The sequence below is a fragment of the Bos mutus genome, chromosome 1, assembly GCF_027580195.1.
Source record: "Bos mutus isolate GX-2022 chromosome 1, NWIPB_WYAK_1.1, whole genome shotgun sequence".
Lineage (NCBI taxonomy): Eukaryota > Metazoa > Chordata > Mammalia > Artiodactyla > Bovidae > Bos > Bos mutus.
In genome coordinates this window covers 82497493-82504324 of record NC_091617.1, presented here as the reverse complement: position 1 = coordinate 82504324, position 6832 = coordinate 82497493, and the positions used below count along the sequence as shown (strand labels likewise).

The window sequence follows — 6832 nt, the reverse complement described above, 5'->3', positions numbered from 1 at the left end:
GTTTTCAGCTTTGTCCATCCTTGGGGTCTTAGCCACATTCTCCAGCCATTACCTGCATGGTTCTCATGCTACTTTCTTCTTGCCTGGCAGAAAGCATAAGAGAAGTCTGGGTTTCCGGCACACCATCTGCAAATTGTGGGCATGCAGCAGCACCATTTCAGATTCTTTGTTCTCCCTAATGCCGCTGTCTTTTCCTAAGCCCTGATCAATGTGAGACTTCTGCCAGAATTGGGCAGCCTTCCAAGCTGGGCCAGAGACAGTGGGCTTCAAGATTCCTTCACACTTAGCTGGATATTTCTAATCCCCTGCCTCAGGGTTAGATCCCCAAAGTGGGAGAATACAGATATGTCCATGCTGACCACTTATCCTACCTTTTTTTCTGTGAAATTTATTTTTATCTCCCAATTCCCATCCTCTTTTTGGGTTTTAGCGTAAGGCTAAGTGAGTTCTTCCCTGGCTTTTCAGATTAGATTGACTCTCAATCTCACGAGGGCAGAAACTGTTTTGTTCATTTCTGATCCACAGTATCTGACATAGTGCTGGGCACATAGTGCCAGGACATAGAATAGAAACACACAAAAAATTTGCTAAACAAATATTGCTTTCTTTTAAAAGATATTTATTTATTTGGCTGCACCAGGTCTTAGTTGTGGCGCACAAACCCTTAGCTGTAGCATGTGGGATCTAGTTTCCTGACCAGGGATGGAACCCAGGCCCCCAGCACTGGGAATGCGGAGTCTTAGCCACTGGACCATAAGAGAAGTCTTGAACAAATTTTTTAATCTGCCTTTACCCTAAATAGACATTAAGATCAGGAGGCCAACAATGACATTTTATAAATCCCTGTATTCCCTTATCATGCAGGGCTTTGGAGTACTGGCCCCACTATTCATTTATTCAACAAATACATTTTGACTGCATACTATGTGCAATGCACTGGACTTGCTATTGGCAATATAGGAGTAAATCCTTTAAAACGTTTTTACTAAACATCAACCACATTCAAAAAATTGATAACATATATGTACAGTGAAAAAATAATGGAAACCTTGGTAATTTCAATGGTAAATCTTTACCTAGAAGAAAACAGATTGAAGGGGGACAGAAATAGATCCCTGGAGACCAGATGTGAGGCTATAGCAGACTTGGGCAGATAGATATGGGATTTGCTGTACTGGGGCACAGGGAGAAGGAAAAGGAAGGCTGAGCTCAAGAGATATTTAGGTGGAAGACAGAACTTGATGGACTGTTACTACTAGTTGCATGACCTAGATAAGATCTAACCTTTCTGAGCCTTCGTTCCTGCATCTGTAAAACAGGTTAGTAATAACTATAGTTATTTGTATCCCTAACACCTAGCATAAAGCTTGGTATAAAGGATTACACACACGAAAATCATAGCTACTGTTTTCTTTGCTGTGGAAGCTTCATAAATGCCGGCAGAATATTTTCTTGGGGCTGCAACTTGCTACCTTCCTCTAAGGAGAAAATTATATATGATGGTGCTCTCACCAGAACAGACACCCATTCTCCCTAGGCAGCAGGGCAGTGCAGGTCACGGTGAGAGTCTGGCACAGCCTCAGCCCCGCCCCGGCCCCGGCCGCGGCTCCGCCCACAACCTTGCGAGCTCTATCCCCCCGCCCACAACCTCTCGAGCTCCGCCCCCGGAACCTCGCGCGTCGCCGCCGCCGCCGCCGCGGCGCGCGCCCCGCCCCGTCCCTGGTGCTGACGTCCGGGCCAAACGGGCCGGGCGGGCTCCGCCGAGCCGTGTGCTTCCGCGGGCTCCGGGGTCGCTGGGGCCTCGTGGTGGGGCGGCTCTGCGGGGCTCGGCCCGCTTCCTCCCCTCCCCCGTGCCCTCTCGCGGCACCCGGCGGTGTCTGCGCTTAAGCCGGAGACCCAGAAAGAAGGTAAGTGTTGGCGGGAGCGAGATGGGACCGCCGGGCGCGCGCTCCGCTCTCCCGGGCATTGTCTGGGCGGGGGCGGCGCGGGCACGTGCGCGCCCCTCCCCCACCCCTCCTGAGGCGCCGGCCCCCTGGCTGAGGGAGGGAGGGGACGCGTGACTGGGGAGGGGAGAGGCCCCGGAGGAGGAAACTGGGTCCAGGGTGAGTGTGTGTGGCTGGGGAGTCTCCGCAGCGGGAACCCGGAATTTGGGTATGGGGGGGTGTTCTTTCTAAGGGGCACCGCGCTTTCTGAGAGGATATGGGTTCCCTGGGCCCCAGTGGCGGGAGCTTTTAGGATGTTAAACCTGGTGGCCTGCAGTGGGATTGGAGACGAAATTTGGTCCCAGCACCGGCAAGTTGTGAATTTATCAGCAAGAATCCTGGAATCTCCCTCCAACCTGTCGCCTTCCCTGTCGTTCCTCTCCGCCGTGAAGGATGAGTAGGATTTAGAAAGGTGGAGGATATTCCAGGGATGGTGCCCGCGTTAAAGCATCAGAGGTGTGAGACAGCGCGGGGTTGGAGTGAAAAGCTTGGGAAAATGAGTACTTGGGAAAAAGAAAGGCTGGTTTGGTGGGTTGTGGCTAGATTGCAGAAGACAGGTTTATCTCATAACCTTTTTTTTTTTTTTAATGATTGTAATTATGTTAAAAAAAATAGAAGTGGAAGAAAATAGCACCAATAATTGTACAACCCTGACTCCTCATTCTTAGAATTTTGATGTTTGCTTGTATTTTCTTTTAAGCTTGTAACTGTTACCGAGTTTTAACTACCATTTTGCATTCCCTTTTCTCGTTTACATGTTAAAATGCAATGTAATGTTATGTACTATTCAGCAATATAATTTACTTTCTTAATGAGCAAGGAGCAGGCATTCATAGAAAAAATTTAAAATACGGGAAAGAAAAATGAGGAAAGGTACCATCGTTTTATTGTGTAGAGTTATCATTGAGTATATTTTTGGTTGTAGATGTTCTTTCAAAGATAGGAGCAGGTAAAGCTGTTCTTAGGAATTTCACTTTTATGAGAATTCTTTGAAGGTTTTAAGAAGGAAAGCATAATCTGACGGCTGTGCAGAGGAAGAGCAAGAGTGGAAACTGGAAGGTTGGTTAGTTTACAGTACTTTGAACTGGGTCCATGGTTTGGAGATGGAGGAGAGTAGAAAGATTAACAGATATTTTGGAGGTAGAATGAACGAGACTTGGAAATGAATTGGTGAGGGAAAGGGAGAGAACTCTGTTTTTTGATACTTGTTTTGAGCAACTTCGAGTAGATGGCAGCGTTCACTGAGAAGAATGGAAGAGAGCAGTTTGAGGTGGAAGAAATCATGAGTTCTGTTTTAGGTGTATTAAATTTGAAATGTATTTTAGATATGAAGTCAGTATATTGAAGAGGCAGTTGGATGTGCAGGTTTGGAGCTTCCAGAACAGACCTTAGAGTTGGAGATAAAAATTTGGGAGTACTCAGTATATAGATGATATTCAAAGTTTTGAGACCACCTGAAAGTACTTCATGGCAAATAGATGGGGAAACAGTGGCAGACTTTATTTTTTGGGGCTCCAGAATCACTGCAGATGGTGACTGCAGCCATGAAATTAAAAGACGCTTACTCCTTGGAAGGAAAGTTATGACCAACCTAGACAGCATGTTAAAAAGCAGAGACATTACTTTGCCAACAAATTCTGTCTAGTCAAGGCTATGGTTTTTCCAGTAGTTATGTGAGACTTGGACTATAAACAAAGCTGAGTGCCGAAGAATTGATGCTTTTGAACTGTGGTGTTGGAGAAGATTCTTGAGAGTCCCTTGGACTGCAAGGAGATCCACCCAGTCCATCCTAAAGGAGATCAGTCCTGAGAGTTCATTGGAAGGACTGATGTTGAAGCCGAAACTGCAATACTTTGGCCACCTGATGCAAAGAACTGACTCATTTGAAAAGACCCCGATGGTGGGAAAGATTGAAGGTGGGAGGAGAAGGGGACAACAGAGGATGAGATGGTTGATGGCATCACGGACTCGGTGGACATGAGTTTGAGTAAACTGCAGGAGTTGGTGATGGACAGAGAGGCCTGGCGTGCTACAGTCCATGGGGTCGCGCAGAGTCAGATACGACTGAGCAACTGAACTGAGAGCACTTAGGTAAAAACTATATAGAAAATTGAATAATTGAGTGAGGCTCAGGCATGACTGAGCGACTTCACTTTCACTTTCCACTTTCATGCATTGGAGAAGGAAATGGCAACCCACTCCAGTGTTCTTGCCTGGAGAATCCCATGGACGGAGAATCCCATGGACGGAGAAGCCTGGTAGGCTGCAGTCCATGGGGTCGCACAGAGTCGGACACGACTGAAGCGACTTAGCAGTAGCAGCAGGCATTTTAATGCTTGAAGATCTTATAGAGGAAGAAGATTGAGCACAGGACGGAAGGAACAGCCAGTGAGGTAGGAGAAAAAGCGGGAAACTAGTATCATGGGAGCCATGAGAAATAAGTTTCTGGTCCACGGAGTCTTGATTCCTCAGTGCTTCTGAGATGTTTAATGAGGTGCTCACTTGGATTTGGCAACACAGAGGTTATTAGTTTGGTCATTGGCGTTACTAACCAGACTGGAAGTTGGAGGTGGAAACAGATGGAAGTAACTGAATGGGAGTGAGGAAGAGAAGGCAATGAGTGTGAATTGGGAGCAAGTGTCCCTTGTTCAACATACCTTATTTTCATCTCTCCCCAAACTAAATTTGATAGTTGAAAATGGTGTTTTGTTTCATGTTTCATTCCTTAATACTAGAATGTTTGAACATTTTTCACTTTTATTGGCCATTTGTGAATTTCTGTTCCTGTCCTCTGTGCATCTTTTTATTTGTGCTTGTCACTTTCTAATTGATTTTCTAATTATTAGGAGCTCTCTAGATTCTAAAAATATGTAGCCTGATGTAGAGCTTACAGAATTGTCCCCCTGATGTGTCCTCCCCCAGAATAAATGAATTTATTATCTGTACTCCATCAGGAAGAACATAGTTAATAATGGAAAAACCATACTTAACCATTTAACTTTTATGTATACATTTTTAAAATTGTAGTAAAATACACATAACATAAAATTTACCACCGTAACCATTTTTCACTGGTGTTAAATACATTCATATCATTGTGTAGCCCATTACCACCATTGATCTCCACAGCTCTTTTCATCTTGTAAAACTGAAACTCTGTCCCCACTAAACAGTAACTTCTCATTCCCCCCTTACCCCCAGCCTATGGCAGTTGCCATTCAGCTTTCTGTCTCTGTGTTATTGACTACTCTAAATATCTCATATAAGTGGAATCAAACAGTATTTGTCTTTCTGTGACAGGTTTATTTTACTTCGCATAATGTCCTGAAGGTTCATCCATGTTGTGGCTTATGTCTGGATTTCATTCCTTTTTAAGGCTAGATAATATTCCAGTATCTGTATATTTGTTCTTATTGTTCAGTTGCTCAGTCGTGTTTGACTATGAGACCCCACGAACTGTAGCCTGACAGGCTCCTGTGTCCATGGGATTATCCCAGCAAGAATACTGCAGTAGGTTGCCATTTCCTACTCTAGGGAATCTTCCCGACCCAGGGATCAGACCCTCTCTCTTGCGTCTCCTGCATTGGTAGGTGGATTCTTTACCACTGTGCCACCTGGGAAGCCCTCTGACTATCTCCTAGAGTTTGCTGAAATTCTTGTCAGTTGAGTCCTTGATACTGTCTGATTATCTCATCTTCTGCTGCCCCCTTCTTTCTTCTTCAGGCTTTCCCAGCATCCGGGTCTTTTCTAATGAGTTGGCTCTTCCCATCAGGTGGCCAAAGTATTGGAACTTCAGCATCAGTTCTTCCAATGAATATGAGTCCAGTTCTTTGGCGCTCAGCCTTCTTTATGATTGAACTCTCAACATCCATACATGACTGATGGAAAAATGATAGCTTTAACTATGTGGACCTTTGTTGGCAAAGTGATGTCTCTGCTTTTTAACATGCTATCTAGGTTTGTCAGAGCTTTCCTTCCAAGGAGCAGGCGTCTTTTCATTTCATGGCTGCAGTTGCCATCCGCAGTGATTTTGGAACCCAAGAAAATAAAGTCTGTCACTGCTTCCAGTCTTTCCCCTTTCTGTTTGCAAGGAAGTGACGGGTCTGAATTCTTAGTTTTTTGAATGTTGAGTTTCAAGCCAACTTTTTCACTCTTCTCTTTTACCCTTATCAAGAGGCTCGTCAGTTCCTCTTCATTGGTTCCATACCAGTAGAGTGGTATCATCCGCATATCTGAGGTTGTTGATATTTCTTCTGATAATCTTGATTATTCCTGCTTGTGATTCATCCAGCCTGGCATTTCACATGATGTACTTGGCCTATAAGTTAAATAAGCAGGGTGACAATATACAGCCTTGTTGTACTTGTTTCCTAATTTTGAACCAGTCCATTGTTGCATGTCCAGTCCTGACTTTTGCTTCTTGACCTGCATACAGGTTTCTCAGGAGACAGGTAGGGTGGTCTGGTACTGCTATCTCTTTAAGAATTTTCCACAGTTTGTTGTGAGCCACACAAAGACTTTCGTTTAGTTGATGAAGCAGAAGTAAATGTTTTTCTGGAACTCCCTTGCTTTCTCCGTGATCCAACGGAATGTTGGTGCTTTGATCTCTGTTTCCTCTGCCTTTTCCAAATCCAGCTTGTACATCTGGAAGTTCTCAGTTCACATATTGTTAAAGCCTAGCCTGAAGGATTTTGAGTATTACCTTGCTAGCATGTGAAATGAGCACGTTTGTGAGGTAGTTTGAACATTCTTTGGCATTGGCCTTCTTTAGGATTGGAATGAAAATTGACCTTTCCCCTTTGTCATGACAAGGCTGTAATCCATGAAGGAGCCATCTGTACGTCTGTATA

The 6832-nt window shown here is 44.7% G+C and overlaps 1 protein-coding gene across 8 annotated transcripts in view; it reads left to right on the top strand.

The window, feature by feature from the left end:
• Positions 1–1691: 1691 nt before the first annotated feature.
• Positions 1692–6832, top strand: part of YEATS2 (YEATS domain containing 2) — a 103538-nt gene continuing 98397 nt past the window's right edge. For 4 of the 8 annotated variants that reach the window (XM_070372574.1, XM_070372602.1, XM_070372560.1 and 1 more), the window contains exon 1: positions 1694–1907. The gene's annotated coding sequence lies outside the window, so the exon portion shown is untranslated. Of the gene's footprint in view, positions 1908–6832 lie in introns of all 8 variants that reach the window. The other 4 variants (XM_070372584.1, XM_070372592.1, XM_070372577.1 and 1 more) reach the window with 2 other exon arrangements.